This window comes from Euleptes europaea, chromosome 2 (genome assembly GCF_029931775.1).
Source record: "Euleptes europaea isolate rEulEur1 chromosome 2, rEulEur1.hap1, whole genome shotgun sequence".
NCBI lineage: Eukaryota > Metazoa > Chordata > Lepidosauria > Squamata > Sphaerodactylidae > Euleptes > Euleptes europaea.
Genome location: NC_079313.1, coordinates 116,788,313 through 116,811,318, shown reverse-complemented (window position 1 = coordinate 116,811,318; position 23,006 = coordinate 116,788,313).

Below are 23,006 nucleotides of genomic sequence, written 5' to 3'. Positions count from 1 at the left end.
CCGCATTAGTACATTTTATAAAACAACACCAACATCCCTTTATCCTTTCTTCAAACAAAGCATCCCAAAAATCAAAAGTCCTTTGTCAACTTTGAATGGAAACATACACAACCTTTCACAATAGTCATACAGTTGAGATCATTACAAAGAGAAACACCAGAGAACTCAGGCAGTCTAGAATAGGCATGACTGCCACAGAATCAGAACTAAAAATCACCAGAGTCTTTCCACAGGAGCTGCAAAACAAATGAGTCTGAGACACAAACAGAAACAACTGAAGCCGCCCCCCTTTGCTACTGCAGGGCGGGGGAGACAAATCCACAGTCTCAGGCAGGAGGCAGGAGGCCCCTCTCGAATGACTCCCAGTCTAAGCCACAGGAACAATGTTAACATATAGATACAGTCATTTGCTGAAAAAAAACTTCATCTGGTATCAGGAAAAATAGGGTACGTTGAAATATCTGGAACCAGACTGTAAAAGACAAAAATATCAAGAGCCTACACAGAGTGCCCTTAATGTCTATAGAGCTTAGCTGAAAAAGTAGAAAAGCACTGTCCTTCAGTGTTACTACTCTGAAGATGCCCGCCACAGTTGCTGGCAAAACGTCAGGAAAGAAAATACCAAGACCACAGTCACATAGCCCTGATAACCTACCAGAACCAATAGAAAAGCAATGTCCAAAGGCAATGTCCATAGCAAAAGTTTTTAAAGGCAGGAGTGGCCGGAAGTAAAACCTGGAAAACTCAAAAGACAATTAATTCAGTTATTGCATGGAAAAACTGTTGACATAGAGGGACTTCATAGAGGACTTCCCTCCCCCCTTCACCTGTTTTCTGACACACAGGAAACAGTGACGCTATTATGCTCAAGAGAGCTGTTGACAGACCAAGTAAATATCTCAGAACCTAATAAGCAACCATTGTTACTTTGCCCAAACGCTCAAAAATCTTCTTTGCTTTCTTTCTTTCCACCCATTCCTCCCAAAATGTGTACAAATGTATGCAAAAGTGTTCCACAACAGTCTCTCACACAATCAATCCACCCCTTCAATCAAACACAATAAAACACAAAATCACTCACTCACTCTCACACGCCACCCACCATTTCCAAACCTTTTCCTGTCAGACCTAAGATCTCTGCGGTTTCCAACCAAACCTGATGGCTGTACTAGGGCAGAATCTGGAAGTTGATCAGACCTCCCTTCCTCTGATTGCAGAGGGTTCCGAAACTGAACTGAACTGAACTAAAAAAAACCTTTCCTGATTCTCACCTGCCTTCTGTGATTTCCTCCGGAGGTGCTGGGCTGGTTCTTGCGATCCTGTTGGGTTCCAACGACACCCTACCAGGGTGAGTGAGGCCAGGGTGTCCATGCGTAACTCTCTCGACAAAAAAGGTCGTGCCGGCAGAAAGGACTCAAAGGCACCCTGGTCCAGCACCCCGAGCCGGGTGGGTAAGAGGGGGGCAACACCCCATCTCTCCCCCCTTCACGAGCACGGCACCAGAAATGATACGGCAAACGGGGGTTCGTGGGGGGAGAGAGAGACCTGCAGATCGTTATTCAAGAAAACAGTTTATTCTGGCAGCTGCGACCCAGAGCACTCTATCGAGTAAAAATCTCTGAGCCCCGATCATACTGAGGAAGGGATATTTATCCAAATTCAAGATATGACAACCCATCAACATTCAGGGTAGGCTGATAACACTCCAGACATCGAGGCGGCAGTGGAGTAATAGTTTCACCCAGTTCTTGTTATGGTTTACTGTAACCCTCCATGACTCTTACCCCAGTTACTAGCTCACAGACACACAGGGAGATTCTGCCCAGCAACAAGCTATTCCCTGGCTGCCCTAATATATTTTACAGAAAGGAAAAGAGATTATTACAAATTGCTAAATCAGTGGATCTTCCATAGTCAGGGGAAGTCTACCTTGCTGTCACACCATCATCTCTGTATCCCTGGTAGCTTGCAGCCAAGGGATGGACTGCATCCAAAGATGGACTGAAAATTGCCTTTCTTTGTTAGAGTTCTAAATAGGGAGGGGCTGTGGCTCAGTGGTAGAGCATCTGCTTGGCATGCAGAAGATCCCAGGTTCCATCCCCGGCATCTCCAGTTAAAGGGACTGGGCAGGTAGGCGGTGCGAAGTATCTCTACCTGAGACCCTGGAGACCCGCTGCCGATCTGAGTAGACAATACTGACTTGCATGGACCAAGGGTCTGATTCAGTATAAGGCAGCTTCATGTGTTCAAATAGTCAAATAGTTGGCCGATATTTGGAAATGTTTGAACAGTCGATTTACTAAGTATATTTGAATGCCTAGACTTCTAATGGAGAATCCTTATTGCTCATCTCTTAATTTCCTATTCATGCTGTTTGTCATTTCATAAGATACACGGGGTTGGATCCTACCATACATGGTTGGAAGGAGTCTGAACAGGAAGTGTGAATCTACTCGCTGTTGGGTATTGCACTCATTGGGCTGTAGCAGTCACCTGTGACTGGTCAGTCTTGTCCACACAGAAGAATTCAGCCTGGAATTATTTCTGTAGTATAACTATAGTATACTATCCAAGAAGGTTTGGTTGCAGACCAGCTCTCCTTTCCCCAGCATGCCCCTAAATAGCCTCTGCTGTGTATCAGAGACCCTCATGAACCACGGAGGGGGGCTTGCTAACCAGTGTAGGATGGCAATATTGTTTGATTCCCTTTCTCGGTTCTGTCACCATGTGCACCAGGTATTCTGCACACAAGGGATCTCTGACCCTGAACAGGGGCTGCTGAGGGACAAAGAAGCCAGTGAAGAACTGCTTGCATGAACTCTTTCAATTGACATGTGGTAGGACCCATGCCCCAAGCACCGCAGGGGCAGGAGGGAAGCTTTGACCTTTGGCAGATGGAGGAAGGAAAACACTGGAAAAATCTATTTTGTAATTTTTGCTGATGTCTAGCCTTTTTATCTGTAAATGAAAGATATATGTATCTTGCCTCACTTGGAGTAAAGGGTAGTTTTGCTATTGACTTCATGAATTTAAAAATTTCACCATAAAGTCCTGTTGCTCAGAAGTATTGATCCGTATACCACTGGGGTTCTTTCAACAAAAGGAAGGGATACCACATAGATTTTTCCCCCTTCAAAGATGAACTTTAACCTTGGATAGACCCATCCTTAGGCTTATACATAGTATCTTCCAGCACTTACTAAGAACATTCCAATGGCCCAACCTTAAGGTTTCTGTAACCACCGGGTTCTTTTCTACTTTATGCCTTGGGAATTATTAGTATAGTACAGCCAGTGGCTTCAGATTTAGATGCAGGCTTCAATCCATAGAATACTAAGGAGCAGAGATTGTAAAGAACTATATGTCTACAGCTTTCCAATTATTTTCTGATTTCCTGCCAAGTGTCTTCCAAATATTAAAATACTGTATTGAAATAATCCAGGGCATCTATAAGTTCCAGAAAATATCATTATCAAACACAACGGAAGCTATTCAATACTCAAAGCATGTTCCTGAACTGAAGCATGACTTTTTTTTGTCTTAAATTAATTGAATAATACCTATCAGGAAAAGAGAAAGTATGCTTAACATTTATTTCTAGTGACTATTAACCTTTAAAAGGTTACCGTGTGATCCCACGCTAATTCTTCTACATAAGAAAATCTATAATGGAGGCTATGAACAGGCTTGATCTCAGAGAATCAGTGGAATAATTTTTAAAAAGCTGGTTATTACTCTAGCAAAGAATACCAATTCACTCCATGGAACAAAGCACATAATAATTATCCTGTTTTTAAATGTAACTGTGCAGCCCTTTCAAAAGCACCTAAATGGGTTATGTACTGAGAATCGTTTTGAATGTTACTTAAGTACTGAATGGGGCCAAAATGCTATCCTTTGTATAGGTCTGGTCTGGCCCTAGACCAACTTCTGTCCCATAAAAAGAGTGTCTTTTGAACATCTAATTTTTTTTAGTGTGTCTGTAGCCCATTTCCCAACTCTGATATACAGTATTCATGCATGGCATATGATAAATGCGCATCCTGGGATCTGTAAATCTACAATTATTCATGTGATATATAAAAACAACCAAATTTGTTCCCATGCAGAAATATATAAATTACACAAATGGAGGCGAGAATAAATTTATTCCCATATGTTTACAACCAAAGATTAAAATTAAATCAAAAGACTTTCCTTGTAGACATTAGGAAGAATTTTCTAACAGTTAGAGCAGTTCCTCGGTGGAACAGGCTTCCTCGGGAGGTGGTAAGTGCTCCTTCCCTGGAGGTTTTTAAGCAGAGGCTAGATGGCCATCTGTCAGCAATGCTGATTCTATGACCTTAGGCAGTTCATGAGGGAGGGCATCTTAGCCGTCTTCTGGGCATGGAGTAGGGGTCGCTGTGTGTGTGTGTGGGGGGGGGGAGGCAGTTGTGAAATTCCTGCATTGTGCAGGGGGTTGGACTAGATGACCCTGGTGGTCCCTTCCAACCCTTTGATTCTATGATCAAGAAACTGAACTGTGTCCACCCAAACATTGGTGGACCAGAATTAAATAGTGTTACAGTAAGTGACAGCTGAACAGTATAATCCTAAGAACACTTTCCTGGGAGTAAGCCCCATTGGATAGACTTGGGCAGGATTCTGAGTAGACCTGTTTAAATTTACTCTCTTAGAATGTTCTAGTTTATACAATTTGTTTTATAAGTTCAGTGGAGAGGCCATGACACTCTGCAGGGTCCGTCTCACCTACCCCCCAGCTGTTCTTTCTGCCATTCTTCAACCGGAGATCAGATTATTCATATGGTATCAGTATACGCGATGCTTTACTAGGGTTGCCAGGTCAGGAGACATCCTGCCGGCAACCCCTGCTGCCCACCGCCACTCTGTCAGCCAGTCAGAGAAAAACAAATAAAAAGATTGCCATCAGTGTAGCGGCATTACATCCTTTATGGGGAAAATGGGAAGTGATGTCACTCCACTCTAAGGATCTCTGTATGACTTTGCCCAATTAATTGAATATCCATACAGGTCTCCAAAGGAAGGTAGGTAGGTAGGTAGGTAGGTAGGTAGGTAGGTAGGTAGGTAGGTAGATAGATAGATAGATAGATAGATAGATAGATAGATAGATAGATAGATAGATAGATAGATTATTATTTACGGCCCTTGGCCAGATAAAACAAGATACATGGACTAAAATGGTCTTACCGACAAAGGTTTACAGTCCGAGTCTTAAATCACTTAAAAAAATAAAAATAATAATAATAAAAATAACATCCAAGTTACATCTGCCATTTGGACTAAGAGACTACTCTATGGCAACGAATTTTCATTGCTGCCGTACAAAATTTTGCTACCTGAGAGGTGATTGAAGGATTATCTCCTTGTAGGAGCTTTTCTATCTTTTCTCTCACGCCTCCAAAGATATTAATTGTATTCATTAATGCAGGAGTGGAAGACTGAGGTTTCAAAATAAATAATAAAAGATCATTTTATCTGGGACTGAGGGCGGGACAGAAATATAAATATAAATAAATCTGCATAAAGAATAATTTTAAGTTCCAAAGAGTTATGTATAAAGCCATGAATATTATCATTTTGTCCAATGGGACAGGCCAGTGGTTCCAGAGGTTTTCCCCAGAAGTGACATAATGCTGTTGCATAGTGGTACCCCTATGTGACATAATGCTGTTGCATAGTGACATAGTTGCACAGAAGTGACATAATGCTGTTGCACAGTGGTACCCCTATGTCTCACTCCTCCAGACTTCGACCAGTTGCCAGCTGCTGGCTGGCAGCACCTAAGCTTTGCACAGTTCCATAGGCAAGAAGCAATGTCCCTTCTCTCAAAGCAGGGGTTCCCAACCTTTTGAGCCTGCAGGCACCTTTGGAATTCTGACACAGCATGGTGGACGCAGCCACAAAATAACTGCAGCAAGAGACAGATCCAGCCACCATTTCCCCACCATTAGTCCTTCATGGCGCCATTTTTCCACCAGTTTTTCCTGCTGCACTACTACAGAGGTTTTTTGCAGGCTTAAAAAAAGAAAAGATTAGCACTATAGTGCTATACCATTATAAAGCTCTATTGCCATTTATCTATTCCACTTCAAATGTAGTTTTAATTTTTTTTATGAAGTCTTTTAATTGCTGAATCGTTCAGGCTGTTTTTATACAAGTTGCCTCGAACGAAGTGGGGAAGAGAAGCTGCAAGATGGCTGGCTTGGGTCAGAAATTCACTTTCTAATCGATTGTTTTCAGACTCTACCACACAATGATTTCTCCTCATACCAGATAAAGGAAATGAGTGACACACAGGCAGATTGTGGATGGAGCAATGTCAACGGTAGCCAGGCAATCCTATTTCAAAAGCGATGAGCTTATTTTGCCACCATGGGCAAGGTTGTCATCAAGAGTGCTTTACTTTTCCCTATAGGACCAAATGGGACTTTATGACACCCATTATATGTATGGTGAATGGTGCATCTATGAAAGGGTGCAATCAGGGAGACCACAGGATACTACTCCCTGCATTGGGTCCAGTGAGAATCCAGCCTGCTTTTCCTTGTGCGTTTCTTAGTCTTACCTATAAGTGTGTGTGCTCAGCTCCCATTTTATACACATGCAGGGTATAATTTGGAAGGCGATTATTATTGTGTCATGTTGTATAAACTTTCCACCCACAAGCTGAGCATGAAAGATGGCTTCTCTCACTCTCCAGGATTTCTGGACACACACAATTCCATTAATTAATGGAGACTTAAAGGAGTCATGCAAGCCTGCACGACCCGCAACCCATTGAGCCAAGTGCAAACTGCCAACTGTGTATTGTGACCTGTAAGGTGCTTTGCAAATCCCTCCCCATTTTTGCATAGTGAGGCAAGCGGCAGAAACGGGGAGCTAATTGAGCCTTGGTAAGACACTATACGCATCCCAATGAATTCACTAGGCTCGGTGGGTCACAAGCTATGGAGGCCTGAAGCAGTGCAAAACAAACTCTGACTTGGAATGGCCATGATTCAAGCGTTGCCAGCGCAAAGTCATTTAGATCTCAGCCTTAATCTGTAGGTTTATAATGTATTCAGGTCACATAATTGCAGTCTGGTGTTTGCAGTTCAGCACCACAGAGTGTTCAAGGTGCTTTTTCATAATCCCAGTCATGAAGAAGTCATACTAGCAAGTCTCGTTCTTCTACAATCCTGTGATTTTTATGGGTGGGGGGAGGGGTCCACATCTTTCCTTAGCTACTGGAAAACAAAAAAATGGCAGAAGTCTTTGCATGTGTTTCATTTGTTTGTTTGGACTGTGAGGCTTTAACAAACATTGCACTTGTACTGATGGTTGCCTTTGGTTGCAGCTCGATATGGGTAGCTACTCGGTATGCTTAAACATTCAGAGTAACTATCCATTTACATGTGAAGCAGAGGGATAAGAAGCGATGAGAAAATTGATGGATTAATTAACCATCTGCCTTGCCCTGCTCTTAAGCAGAAAGAAAAGAAAACGTGGGAAGATCTAATCTAGATCCCAGATCAATTCCTGGCATGTGGTTTTGACAGTATAATGAAATTAACAAACCCCTGCTTTAATGAACACAGCTTGCAAAGTTACAGTCTAGTTCATTGTATCTAATGTTATTGCTGGTGTTTGTTAAAAATGGTGGCAGCTTGCATTAGCTGTAAAGAGTTAAATACAAATACACCAAGGGCAGTAATAAAATTTATTTATTGGCTAACCCATTTATTATATATTTAATAGCGTAAGAATATTGCTTGATTTACTGTATAGGTTTTTTTAAAGAGCCAAAGTTATATATCGTAAATATGGAATATGGGTGGAGAGAAGTATAAGGAAAGGAATGCTGTAAACTATTTGCATCTTAAGTAGTTTGCTAAAGCCACATTCTCTGGAGTAGTTTTAACTTTTTACGATACACAGCCATAAAATGTTTTAGCAGAATCTCTTCCCAAGTTACGTTTAACAGATACAGGTGCATACTTTAAGGTGCATGAAAATGCAGTGATAGAAAGGTAATGTGCACACCTGTTTCGGAAACAGCAAACCAGGCTCAAACAAAATGTGTGATATGTGCTCACACGTGTGTTATTTTGTCATGTAAAATTTAGGCCTCCAGCTGCTTACCTATACCTTTGCTATTGGTCCCATCAGCAAAGGAGAGAATTCATCTGTGATTCAGTGTTAGGGCATCTGCTTTGCATGCACAGTGTCTTCAGTTCAAAGGATCAGGTAATAGGTGACATGAAAGACTTCTGCCTGAAGTCCTGGTAAGCCAATCAGAGTAGATCATACTGACATTGGTAGACAAATGGTCCGACTCAAAGCAACTTATATCTCTTGGGGTCATGATAAGTGAGCAAATCTGATGATTAACAAAAAAAGCACCCATAACTCTGGAGTGATATGTCTCCCTGCCCAAAAAAAGAGAACTAGTAGTTGTGCTCAACTTCCAGTCTTCCAATCAACACATCTTCTCAATCTTTAATGCTGCCTTGCCTGTCTTTAGACTCCAAATGTCAACTGTGTCTAAGAGCAAGCCTTTAGCAGTTCTCCTCAGAAGTAAGTCCCATGTTAGTCAGTGCTACTTTTACCCTGGGACTCCTGATTGTATTGGAACTCCTGTATTGGGACTCCTGATTGTATTGCCTGCCTGAATTGGGACTCCTGATTGCAAACTCTGTCCATTCCTCCATGCTGGCTGTTCTCTGGGGTTGCTTCCCTCTGCCTACTTTGCAAGTCAGAGTAATAGCCTTAAAATAGGGATGCTTTTTCCTACCTACTTGAAGTTTGGCAGGAACATTCTCTTGGGTGAAGCGTATAATTACTGAGAATGTCATCCTAATGAGATGGGAAACAAACAATCTATACCCAGAAATGTGTTTTGCTTTTAATGGTGTGTAAAGTGGGAACTCTCTTATCTGCCTGGAATTGGGCACGATTCCAACAGTCTCTAAGAATTTCATCCCAATAGGACGGAGAAATAAAGGCAAAAGTGTGTTTCCCACTGAAACCAATGGAAACATCCAAAAATGAAAAACAAAGCCATATGAGTTAATAATGAACAAAGTAAATGTGATGGTAATAACTGATGAAATAACCCCCATCCAGTTCCCACTGTTCCCTCCCCCCTTTTTTTGTTTTTTACACCCTACATATACATTGCTCTGACCTGGATGGCCCAGGCTAGCCTGATCTCGTCAGATCTCAGAAGCTAAGCAGTGTCAGCCCTGGTTAATACTTGGATGGGAGACCACTGAGGAAGTCCAGGGTTAGTGCACAGAGGCAGGCAGTAGCAAACCACCTCTGTTCATCTCATGCGTTAAAAACCCTACAAGATTGGCATAAATTGGCTACGACTTGATGGCACTTTCCACCACATACATGTTACATTGACATAAAACAAAATGTGTGTGGGTTATTTAGGTAATTTTTAATCTGCTTTTCTTCCATCAAGGGTTTAAAGTGGACTACAATGAAAGTTTAAAATACTACATACAGAGGTTGATTTCCCTGAGACAGAATTCACAGGGTGTGAATAAGTGGGAACCCCAGACCCAATCTGGAAACTGTATCACAGTCATATGTGGTTTGTTTGTTCTGTTCTCTTCTGGATTGGTCCACAGCACATGCACAGTAGAAGCGCCAATACACACACCCTATGCTGTTAACCTGAGAAATGATCTAGGGAGAGCTGTTTGGGCTACTGCAATTGATACATGTCCACATCCACATCCACAATGGGCCAAAAAGTTCCTTCCCTGGACCATTTCTCTCTGGGATAATGGTAGGGAGGGGGCAGCTGAGGCTTTTTCTACACCTGCAGTGGTCCAATCTGAAGTTGTAACAGCATATGCAGAAGAGAGGAGAACACATGCATCATGTATACCTAGAGTTACCAACCTCCAGGTACTAGCTGGAGATCTCCTGCTATTACAACTGATCTCCAGTCGATAGAGATCAGTTCACCTAGAGAATAATGGCTGCTTTGGCAATTGGACTCTGTGGCACTGAAGTCCCTCCCCTCCCCAAACTCCGCCCTCCTCAGGCTCCACCCCAAAAACCTCCCGCCAGTGGCGGAGAGGGACCTGGCAACCCTATGTATACCTGTGACTTAGTTCACCAGTTGGATCCAGAGCCCCTACCCTGTGAATTCCATGCTATAGAAATCATCTCTAATAAAATTAAATAGAAGTCACCAGAGCATACTCATGGTGTCTACATGCATACAATCTTCATGTCCATAGGCACCATGGTGATGATAAGGAAAGTTTGAAAAAAACAACATTTCTGATTGTATTGAGATGTGGTGGTGTGTTGTTCATTCGTTCCTTGTTCCCCCCTCATACATGCTGGCTTCCGCCAAGCTAAGTCATCTATACAGACCAGCTGACTGCATCTTTTTTTGCCCCCAAAGTCATAAAAAGCACCATAGTAGGGTTTAATTTGTAATCAAAGTCAGTTAGGATCATGTATAAAGGTTACGGTCCCATCTGCTTTGGCTGCATTTCAAAAAAAGATAATTATATTCTGCTTCCATTTTGTATTTGACTCTTTTGTGTCATCTGGATTCTGTGTAATACCTTTGTTTCTACAGTACAGATTGCCATTCTCCCTATCCTTACTAAAAGAGATTTTATAAAGTACAGTTTAGAAATTCTTCTATGAGGATAAAATAGTCTGTGTGAAACGGTACGAAAACTAATAGAAAATTTGCTCTATATTCTTATTCTTGCTACAGTTATACTTACACAGTATAAATACACAGATTTAACATTGCTTTGGTGGCGTCTGCCTACTTACTTTTTATGTCAAATGGTAATCTCTTTTTTTTGGGTTAAAAAAGGATTTTGCTCCAGTGTTAAAATTGAATATCTACTTATGTACTTCTTGCAGAACCGTTTTAAAAGGCAACATAAATTTATAGCTTTATACAGGAACATCATGGTTTAATCAGGATGACAAAAATGTGACTTACACAGGAAGTATGCTGCTTTTTGGATACTTATGTTGACTTCAGTCCCTTGTGAATTAAACCATTTAAAACACAAAATGGAAAAAGTCCTCCTAATCTTCCTTTTGAATGAGCCGTGAAATAGGATCCATGAACTGCCTGAAGTGTGAAGAGGTTAGCATGGCTTGGTTCCAAGATCTTTCTGTGAGATATTAGGAGATTTATTCTCAGCTGAAAAGCTGTGGGGAAAATGGTCATAATTTTTGATAAAAAAAACCATAATGTATATCTAAAAATACCTCCACATGTTCACTGTGAAAGTATTAGTAACCGAAGCCCTTCTTTAAAATGTGTTTGAAATATCCCAAGTTTGCAGATGTATTATATATTTGGTTATAAATTACCCCCTACAAATGTATGAAAAAATGGCATGTTAATTCAACGGGCAAAGCATGTGTTTCTCCTTTCTCATCCAAGATTAAGAAAGGCTCACACTAGACCTTTGAACCAGTGTCAATAGCAGATTATGTTCCATTCCTAATGTAGTAAATATAAATCCTTTGTTACTTTTATGACATAGCTAAGCTGCACATTCTGCATTGTTTTGGCCTTGAATGAGTAGGCAAAAATAATATGTATTTAAAAGGAGAACTGCATGCACATTTCCTCAAGACAAACCTCTGGTCCAGATTCTATCAAAATGTATTTGTTGTTGCTAATCTTTGAGTTAAAAAGGTAAAGGTAAAAGTCCCCTGTGCAAGCATTCCTGACATCACATCCTGACGTTTACTAGGCAGACTTTGTTTGCGGGGTGGCTTGCCATTGCCTTCCCCAGTCATCTTCCCTTTACCCCCAGCAAGCTGGGTACTCATTTTACCAACCTTGGAAGGATGGAAGGCTGAGTCAACCTTGAGCCGGCTACCTGAAACCAACTTCCGTTGGGATCGAACTCAGGTCGTGAGCAGAGCTTGGACTGTAGTACTGAAGCTTACCACTCTGCTCCATGGGGTTCCTTAATCTTTGAGTTGAGGACAGGAAAAAAGCAAGCTGGATTCAGCCTTCCTGTCCCTAAACAGATGACCAGCAAAACAAGGACACAGTTTATTGTGTTGTGGATTAGTTAAATCACCTTTTCACTCCTACTACTAGTCATTTTCATATGAAATTCTGGGCACAATTAATATACCTGACAGTTCACTTCAGCATACTCTCTATCATTGGAAGGGATATAGATGCTGTTTCACCCCCTGAAAAAAGTAGTGATGGGATAGGAGGATGGGACAATAGTCCTAGGCAAGAATGTGTGTATGTGTTGGTATTATATTGCTCTAGCGCCTGCATTCATTCTCCCCAGAATATTGTCTGGAAAGCCTTACAGTGTATGAATTTTGTGAAAATGTTTGGTGCTATTGAAAGCGGCAACAATTACACACCTCCATTTCCATTTAGAAAATCAAAACTGCCCTTCCCAGAAGTTTGTTTGCTTCCAAAAGAATGGGAACCAGTGTCTGTTTGCATTTATCCTGGAATAACAATCCACTGACTGACAGATTTCACCCTGTGATTTGGTTCTGAGTTCAAACCAGAGACTGACGCCTTTTATGCATGGTTAGTATGTCCTTGGTTCGCCCCTCTCTTGTCTTGCACTTTTATAGCCCGAGATTGGAAAACCTTATGCATGGTGTGGCTTGTTGTGAAGAAAGTCCTGGGAGTCTCAGGAGCAATTGCTAGTCACAAGCAGAAATCAGGAAGAGTCTGAGCCCCGCCCCTTGAAACGCTGCTTTGTCATTGGCTGTAGTGCTTACTCTGAGCGAAGACACGATCCTTGCCTCCGCTGCCTCTCTCTGCGATTTTGATTAGTATTTTGGAAGATTTGGTGATATATTGATATTCCATCATAGCAACAGGGGGGAAAACATGAGGGCGCTCTGAGAAGGAGTTGGCCATGTCTGCCCCCATCTCCTGGGGCATTGTGGAGGGGATGGCTGAAGGCTGGCTGGAGGAGGAGGTGTTGGAGATTAGGTGCGTGATTAGGTGCGTGTTGGGACAAGGGAAGACTCGCATCTGAACGATGTCCCTGAGATGGGCTCGGGACAAAACTTAATTCCGGGGTAAAACAGGAATTGGAAAACCTAGGGAAGTCATGGGATGGAAGCCAGCTGAGTTTCCACGGAGGAGAACATCATGCATAACCCTGACGGAGAACCAAGACAATCGCGGGAGAATCGTGAGACGAACCAATCATGCTTAAACGACCTGAAAGAGCTTGAAGGCAAAACAAAGACTTTTGACAAATCTTGCGATCTGCATTGATTCACCCTTCTTTCAGGGGTTTTACAGTCCAGTATGCAGAGGTAATATCCTAATTTGGATAGCCAAGGCAAGCCTGATCTCGTTAGATATTGCAAGCTAAACTGAGTCAGCCCTGCTTATCACTTGGCTGGAAGACCACCAAGAAAGTATAGGGTTGTTTCAGAGAGGCAGGCAATGGCAAACCATTGTGAGGTTCTCCAGCCAACCTCAGCAATCCCAAAAAGTCACTCCCTCAGACAGGCAGGTCTAAAGCAGGTAAACGTTTATTCAGGAGCCGCAGATACAGCATAAGCAATCCACAGGTTCAAAGCTGCTAATGACAAACCAAACTACAAAGCATAACTTTAAGCACAGAGTCATCCCAGGTGTAAAACCAAGCGGCCTGGGAATTAGGAGATAACGGTGGCTGGTAGGACGTAGGGAGTGAGCAAGCCATAATAGTGAAGTTGCCTGCTAGAGACTTAAGGTCAGAGCAGGGGGGGCAGAGCAGGGGGGGAGGAAAGGAGTGGAGACAGCTTGAACGGTTCAGAGAAGCGAAACCAAAGGTTAACACTTGAACAGCAATGGGCCTAACTCATGTCAAGAGCCATGGACAGCATGACTCCTGACAGCTTGAACATCTCAGAGAAACAAAACCACTCGATACACTTGAACAGTAAAACCAATAGATACACTTGAACAGTAAAACCAATAGATTCACTTGAACAGAAATAAGCATGAATAAGCATGACTCTTGGCATGACTCTTCACAACCATCTCTGAACTTCTCTTGCCTTGAAAACCCTGCGGGATTGCCACAAGTCAGCTGTGACTTGATGGCAAAAAAATGCAAACGTATATTCACTTTAGTACCACTTCATCCAGAATTTTTGTATGGAAGGAACAGAGGCATGTTTTATCACAATAACAGTACTTAGAATGACCTCTGAAAAGACCTCTGAATACTTTACTCTGTAAACCAGGCAATATTTAACTTCCAATTTCCAGTAGTGGTGGGAGTGGGGGGTAGGGAATTGCTACCTTGGGGACAGGGGCAGGGAATGTGTTAAGCATAATTTCTTTTTTATAGAATCTGCACAGGACAATATACTGATGCACAGTGCTTTTAGTGTATGCTTCACTTTGAATCTCCTGCTACAAAGAATCAGAACACAGCCAGCTATCAAAATACTATTTCATTAATTACAACATACAGGTGCAAAAGTGTCACCGTACATATACTTAGTGGATGAAAGTGAACAAACAAACATGCAAGGGAATGATACAATTATATACAAATCAGCCCAGAAGCTGTGGGGGGGGGGATTTGGAAAAGTGGGCTGAGCCTCAATGAAATTGACACAATTTATGTCTGCTACCATGATAAGGTTCAGCACAATGTGAAAGTAAGGGCGAAGCCAAAATGAGTGACTGAACGTTGCACGGAGTGCCCCGACGTAGCACGTACAGGAACGCCTTCCGAATGAGTAGCGTTTTCGCCAAAAATGTTTTGGCTTCTTCAGCCTTTGGCAGCTTCTGGGTCTAGGTACATCCTCATTTCACTTTGAATCTCAGCAAAAAAGGCAAACTATAAAGAAAAATAAATATTTTGATATATTTGCTTCCTCTTTTCCTCTACTTTGGCTGCAGACCAATTTGGAGTGCCGGGCAACAGAGGAAGTAGCAACATTCCAGTCTATAGTAGCAAGGAATACTTAGCAGCTCAGCTCAAGTTCTAGATAGGCAGTGTTGTTAATTTACTTTTCCAGAATTCCAGTCTCTTTAATGTTCCCCAAAGCACTAGACAATTGAGGTTGTGTGGCCCATTTGCACACAGTGCTGGGCTTTGCTAATGAATTCTTTCTTTCTTTCTTTCTTTCTTTCTTTCTTTCTTTCTTTCTTTCTTTCTTTCTTTCTTTCCTTCCTTCCTTCCTTCCTTCCTTCCTTCCTTCCTTCCTTCCTTCCTTCCTTCCTCCCTTCCCTTCCTTCCCTTCCTTCCATATTTTATTAGGGATATTCCAGATAAGACAAAAAAGTAAACACAAGCACAACTGTAACTTAAACCAATAAAGAAGACGATTACACTATTGCTAAGTAAATCATGGAAAATATAAACCAAAAAATCTTTACAAACAGCTGTATTAAATTCAGAAGTCATATATGTCACATGGGGGGTTCAGACAGAGGAAAAATTATGTTAACACAGGGTATATTAAGAAGACAGAGCAGTGATTCAAATGAACGTTCAGCCTCCCAACTTTTCAGAGTCTTTAAGAGGGCCTGCGTATAAGACTAACAGCCCCTTCCTGGCTTCTGAGGACGAAAGTCCTCAGGAGGCCAGGAAGGGGCTGCGTTGGTGCTGAGGCATCCCATGCCAGTGCCCAGGCTCCTTACGCTGTGGTGAGTGGCCCCAATGCCAGCGAGGAGGCCTGGACACTGGTCTCCCAGCGCTGCCATGGCAGCGCCTCCCAGAGACACTTGCTGGGCTTTCCACCAGCGTCCCACAAGTGTAAAGACCTATGCCAGCTTTTCAGGGGGCATTCCCAAGGCGTGCCGGGGAGTGGAGCTGCCTGTAGACAGCTTCTTGTCCCCTTTTGGCCCCAGACTCTGACGGTGCTGTGACTGCTATTTTGCAGGCACAGCCTTGCTATTCTCTGTGGGGCATTTTGCTCCATTTAAACTTTAAAAAGCCGTCGAAAGGCTTTTTTAAGGCTTTGGGCAGCCGGGAAATGGGTTAGGAGGTGACGCGGTGGCGCCTCATCCATGCCGTCCCCAGCCGCCAGCAGCTCAGGAATGAGCTGTTATAATTACAATATGATACCACACCACTAGAATTTTATTATCCACCTTAAATTGGAATTACTCTGGCATAGAAGATTTAGTTGTGATCATATCCTTGTCTAACGAGCATCTCTGAAGAACAGAATCACAGATTTAGGCCCTAATTTTAAGCATACTTATCGAAAGTAAATTCTGTTGGTTACAATGCTATCATGGGGGATAAGATGAATGTCAAAGATCCCTCATTCCAGGAAATAGGCCATCCATCCTTTCTGCTGTATATTGTGTGCTATAGTCACCATCTGGCACAGAGAATTAAATTTCAGGTCACACTGCAGTTTGGTGCAACACGGAAAATATTTATACGTTTGATCTGATTCCTTGCTTGAAATCTTTAGCTTCATCTCAGGGACAGTTACTAACATGATGGCATCAGCAATAAATTATTTAATGTAGTGTGGTTTTCCTTCCATTAACTGTGCTTTGTGTCTTTTAAAAAACAAAAATACGAATGTTGTTCAATGCTAATACAATATCTTTTAATAATCTGCCAAGATCAATAAGGTGTAGTGGCTATAACCAGGCCACACATCTGTTTTTTTTTAAAGGAAATAATGTGGATAGGTTTTTAATTGACGAAACCTTTTTAAAGGTGTCCTAATGTTTTAAAGAGGATTACTAAATAATGGGCTGGATCTAGTGAAAGAGTTCATGGGAGGAGTTGGTAGAATTTTTCCCACCTTCCCATTCTTCAGGCAGCCTGATGTTTGTCCCAAAACTCTTCTCTAAGGTTTGAGGCAGGCTCCCAAGCAAAATGTGCTACAGAAACAAAGGAGAGTCAAGTAAAATTGCCTCCTTCTTCCTCTACCGCAAATGCCAGACACAAGTTGAAGAGAGGAAAAGGCACATTTTTACCTGATTCCCCTGCATCATTGAAAATACTTTGGGTGATATAAACCTGTTTCCTAGCTGTCTTCCCTTTTTCCATCTCTCGCACTTTGAAACTGTTGCATAAAATCAAGATCAAACAATAATTCTTTATGCATTCTAAATCTTTTTATACAGATCCCCATTTTTCCCTGGCGCGTATCCAAGGATTTACTTTAGGTATGCCAAAGTGCTTACACAAGTCCCTGTGGGATTTTTTTGTTTACTTTTTTTTTCTTTGAAAAGCAGAGCTCGGTGCCATATGACAAACAGATTCATATAAAACTCCTTTCAGTTTTAAAAGTGGTTTGTCAAATTGCCTGATGAGCTGCTTTTCCTGAAATTCTGTTCTAAGGCTCCAAATTGCACTCTTATCTGGATTCTAGCCTATATATGTGTACATTGGACCTCATCTACCTCATAAGGTGTCTGTTTTGGGGAGAGGAAGGGAAGGTGATTGTTTCCCCACTCCTACACATGAAGCCAGGTGGGAAGGCAGCATGGTACCGCCTGATCTCGTCAGATCTCGGAAACTAAGCAGGGTCAGCCCTGGTTAGTATTTGGATGGGATACCACCAAGGAATACCAGGGTTGCTGTGCAGAGGAAGGCACTGGCAAACCACCTCTGTTAGTCTCTTGCCATGAAAACCCCAAAAGGGGTCGCCATAAGTTGGCTGCGACTTGATGGCACTTTACACACACACACACACACACACAAAGCCAGCTGGGTGACCTTGGGCTAGTCACAGTTCTCTTAGAGCTCTCTCAGCCTCACGTACCTCACAGGGTGTCTGTTGTGGGGAGGGGGGGGAAGGTGATTGCAATACAGTTTGATTCTTCCTTAAGTGGTAGAGAAAGTCATCATATAAACTCCCCCAATCAAAACCAACCAGCTTTGGATAGTGTACTCCATGGCATTACACCTTGCTGAGGTTCCTCCTCTCCCCAAACCTAGCGCCCCGATATCCACCCCCAAATCTCCTGGAATTTCCCCACCTGAAATTGGCAACCTGGTTTAAAGCACATTAATGAAAGCAGTGCTTGGCCTGAACTTTCAAAAGTTCATATTTCTGGGTCATTTATACATTTGATATGTAACCAATGTGCATAATGTGTATTCCATTCCAGTGCTGAGAATCTGTAGGCAATACATATTCATTTCACAATCCTCCTCCTCATCCCTCTCAGTTGGTTTACAAAGACAACAAATATAAAGCAATTCCATAAAACATATCAGTAGAGTATTAAAACCAATAGCCTAATTATAACAGTTTTGCAAATACTACATAGCTCCCTGGTATTTGTATATATGTTTCTCATTTAGAGTGTGTAGAATGTCTGAGTTCACTGTGACTATCTCTTTTTTGTTTGAAAGGCCTGTAGGGAATTGTAAACAGCTGTTAGAACAGGTGCTAAGCCTACAGCCAGTTTTAAGAGTTAACTAAAATATATTTTAGAACAACCCCCCTTACGTTATATTACAAGTGTGAATAGATTGACAAAAGTCTTATTGCCTTCTGTGTATTTCTGCTCTTCTCCTCACTTGGCAAGTCTATTATTTCGTTGCATATCTACTTGCAGGGCAGTTGAATCCCAGGTGCCTTCTACACAGCAAACACAGGCTTTAGCAATTCATCTATCGGCTTGTCAATAAACACGCAGGGTTAATGGACCTGACATAACAGGAAACGGTCAGGGACCTAACTTAGCTGGAGACTTCCCTTGACATTCTGTTTCACAGCAGACAAACAAACCCTACTCCTTGGCACATCATATAGCCCAGACCTTATCTAAACACTAGCTTACAGTGAAGAATTGATTTGGCTGAACTCTATGAACAATCACTCTGCCAGGAGTAACGCTAGTGCTGGCTAATCTCTAGGAATGTCCGTTTGAATGTTCGCCAATCCAATCCAAATATATTCTGACCTTTTATATTTTTAGTGTAACTAATCTGATGCTTAAAAAATGGTCACAGGATGGTCAACACATATAGGTGCAAATATCGGTTTTGATGCAAACATAAACCTAGAAGGAACAAAGGAAGAAGTGTTGGTTTTTATACCCTGTTTTTCTCTACCCAAAGGAGTCTCAAAGTGGCTTACAATCGCTTTCCCTGCCCCCCCCCACACACACAACAGGCACCTTGTGAGGTAGGTGGGGCTGAGAGAGTTCTGAGAGAACTGTGACTAGCCCAGGGTTTCCCAGCAGGCTTCATGTGGAGGAGTGGGAAAACAAACCCCACAATGATGACGTCCTAGACCCTCTTAGTGGGACCACAATGTACTAACTTATTTGAGCCTGGTTTCAGACGGGGAGGGAGGGCTAGAAATATAATAAATAAATATACATGTATAAATATACACTTACTTCATTTATACCCTGCTTTTCTCCCTAATGGGCACCCAAAGGGGCTTACATTGTTCTGTCCTCCATTTTATCCGCACAACAACTCTGTGAGGTAGATTGAGCTGGCAGTGTGTGACTGGCTCGAAGACTCCCAGAAAGCTTCCATAGTTGAGTGGGGATTTGAACTGAGGTCTGCCTCCTTAAAATCTACCACAATCATCCAGACTTAAAGTTACAAAGGCATGTGTTTACTAGTTCTGAACTTAAAGGGGCAGTAGCTTTCTCACCAAATGGAATAAATGGAAAGTACCAAGTCCAAAAAAAGACATGGTTGCAGCTTTTCATTTCTTTATTAAGTTTTGGAGCTAGAGTTTGTAGTAGAAAATGGTTCAAGAATATTCAATGAACTAGTCAATTTATAAAAACATACGACTCACACTGATGATATGCTTGCATTAATTCACTGATACTGACTTAGGGCTATTCTGCACATGTGGTTTTTGTTGGTTTTAGCCCCAACTACTTCAACTCCCCCCCCCCTTTTTTGTGCATATTTAGCCTCTTCAAGAAGTATCCTCTGCTTTGCTCTGGCTTTTTTTAATAAGCACTTTTGTGTGTAAAGTGCCATCAAGTCGCAGCCGACTTATGGCGACCCCTTTTTGGGGTTTTCATGGCAAGAGACTAGCAGAGGTGGTTTGCCAGTGCCTTCCTCTGCACAGCAACCCTGGTATTCCTTGGTGGAATAAGCACTTTTACCATGAGGTTTTTTCTCAAGCTGATCCTGAGTCGGCTTTACTCAATGTGCGGAAATGCTCCATTCAGGGTGTTTGGGTTTTGTTTTGGTTTTGGTTTCTTTTGCTACCCATTGACACCCACCCATGCCCCCATCCAACATCCCCAATTGATCCCATGCCCCCCTCCCACTTTCCCCCTCCCCTCCACCTGGGGCTTCCTTGCTCCTTTATTTTTTAAAATTTTAAATGTGCGAGATTAGTGATAAAACGCTGAGGAATCTGCCTGCGCTTAGCCATGCTTTTCTGGTCAGCCTCCCTGCTGTGAAGCTGACCAGAAAGCCATGTGACCATGAAACTGACCAGAAGTAGATAGTACAGGCATTCTGGTCAGTTTCATGGTAGCATCACTTTCTGGTCAGGCTATTTTTTTTAATGGCAATAAAATATTGCTAGATGGCTGGAGTGTTAAAGCCTTAGCAGGTTCTCTGAATTCCCAGCTTTCGTTTTTTTTTTTTTTTTTAAAGTAAGTATCTTGCCTCTTCCCTCATGGAGATATAAAGAAAAAGGCATATCTCCCCAAGGGGGGGGGGGACCTTTTTTTTAACCAAACTGGAAATTAAGAGAATTTGCTAAGACTATTACTTCAGTGCTCCAGCAATCTAGCAATATTTTATTGCCTTCTTTTTTTAATAAAAGGAAAAGAAATCACTCGTCTTCAGGGTGGAGGGAGGAGACGCCGATCCTTCCCATACTATTTAAAATTACACCAGATAACGCCGGCTCCATTTTCTTTAGTGTTCTGCTCCCCGACTTGTCCACATGTGTGTTCACCGTCCCCTCAGCAGTCTATCGCTTAACTTGTCCTTTAAAAACAAAACAAAAATGGTGTGTGGGGGGAAGCTGCTTGCACTAGCAGCTCTGTAGGGAGACTGCTTCTGTTAATTGCTACCACTTGTTGAAAGAGTTTTGCATCACATATTATTTAAAATGGCCCCTGTTAATGCAGGGTCAGGAGGCATTTTGTTGAGCATTCTCTTCTCCAGCTCTTCCACATGTGTGGTGATCGTCCAATCAGAAGACAGAGAATCGGCAATGACAACAGTGTTGGTGGAGGAAGAAATGTCTCTAGCACTTCTGCGCAGTAGCACTAGATTCCATGTGCAAAAAAAAAGAGGGTTGGTGCTGTGACGCCATAGGTGACACCCAGCACCCTTGCTGGATATTGCTGTTTATTTGGCCATGTGCAGAAGAAATACGCTGACTCCACAGCAGAAGGGATTCAGAGGGAAGGGCATGCGTGCAGCCTTCCCTCTGAATTTCCCCAAGCCAATTTAAATCAGGAGTAAGTTGTGCATGCAAAATAGCCCTAAGTAAAAGTCTATTAAAACAGTTTGAACTGAGCTTTTAATGGGCTTCTGCAATGTCTTGACATTTTGAGCAAGAAGCTCTGAAGATTTATTTATTTAGAAAATTTATATGCCACCTCTCCAGAGACATACTTTGAATGTAGCCAATGATGTCATTTTCAAATATATGTATCTCCAAAAACATTGGACTCCCAAGGGTGTATTTTAGATCTCTCTCTATCTATTCTGGTGCAGTATTTTCAGTAGAAGCTAAGCAAGCTAAAAAAAAAACAAAAAACCTTTTGCTCTTTTTTTCTTTTGCAAACAGTTTCATCCCCACAGTTGTCACAGAAGCAGGTCAAGAAGGGCAGCTAACTATCTACTGAGCTCATTGATAATCAATCACTTGGCAAATTGCAAAGCACCACAAAGCTGGGTGATTAAAATGAAATTATTTACAATGCCAGCTGCCGCTTGTCTGAGACGCAGTGGATTCCTTTATAGTTTAATGTCAGGTATGGGGGAGGGGGTAGGATATAGATCTTCAACCCACAACAAGCTGTTGGCAGTAATGCAGTCTTACTCAGTGTTTTGGTGTTAAAGAAATGCAGTAAAAGTAAACCCAGTGGGATAGATGCAGCAGTAGATTTCCACTAACAGAAGCAGGGATGAATCCCTCCTCCCATGGCAGAGTCACCTCTCATTCGGTTCCTGTGGTCCCCTTTTCCACAGGAGCAGTGATTTGGGGAGCCCTTTGGGATGTAGCAAGATGTGGGGGGAGGTGAGAAAGTTCCATTCTACTTATGGAAATCCCTTCCACTGGATCTAACCCATTGTCCCCTAGGTATTCACTTACATTTAGGAAGATAGCTAATGGTGATGGTGGAAAGTGCCATCAAGTCACAGATGACTTGTGGCAACCCCATGGTGTTTTCAAGGCAAGAGGCATTCAGAGGTGGTTTGCCATTACCTGCCTCTGCGACACGACCCTGGTATTACTTGGAGGTTTCCCATCCAAATACTAGCCAGGGCCAACGCTGCTTAGCGTCCAAGATCTGATGAGATCAGGCTAGCCTGGGCTATCCAGGTCAGGTTAAGATAGCTAATAGGTTTAATTAAATTCTGTGCCAAGGTGTAACTGGTCAGGGGGGATGGTTAAATGGAATTTGATTTTGCATTTGTTTTGTGGAATCTAATAGAAGCTTGAATTTCTCACTCTTCGTTGCAGGGAGTTTCAATTCCATTGGACGTATGTTGTCCCTCACCTACTGATTTTATGGGGCAGTTTTTAATTATTGTTTTTAAAATGTTTTTATTCTGTTTTATTGTATAGTACATTATTACATGAGCTGCTCTGAGACCAGCTTCTGCTGGGGTGGGCAGGGTAGACATTTAATAAAGAAATAAATTTGGGAGTCCAACAAATTTTGTCTGTGCTTAGTAGCCATCATGTAACAAGGAAAGATGCTTATTCTTCCTGCCTTGTGCCAACATTGACTGCGACCCAGACAGGAAGAGAGATGCTTAAAGCACTGAGAAGCACAGTGAGGTAGAAAGGGCTGGGGGCTGGGTTTAGCATCCCTCAACCACACATTTTCTGTTTTTGAA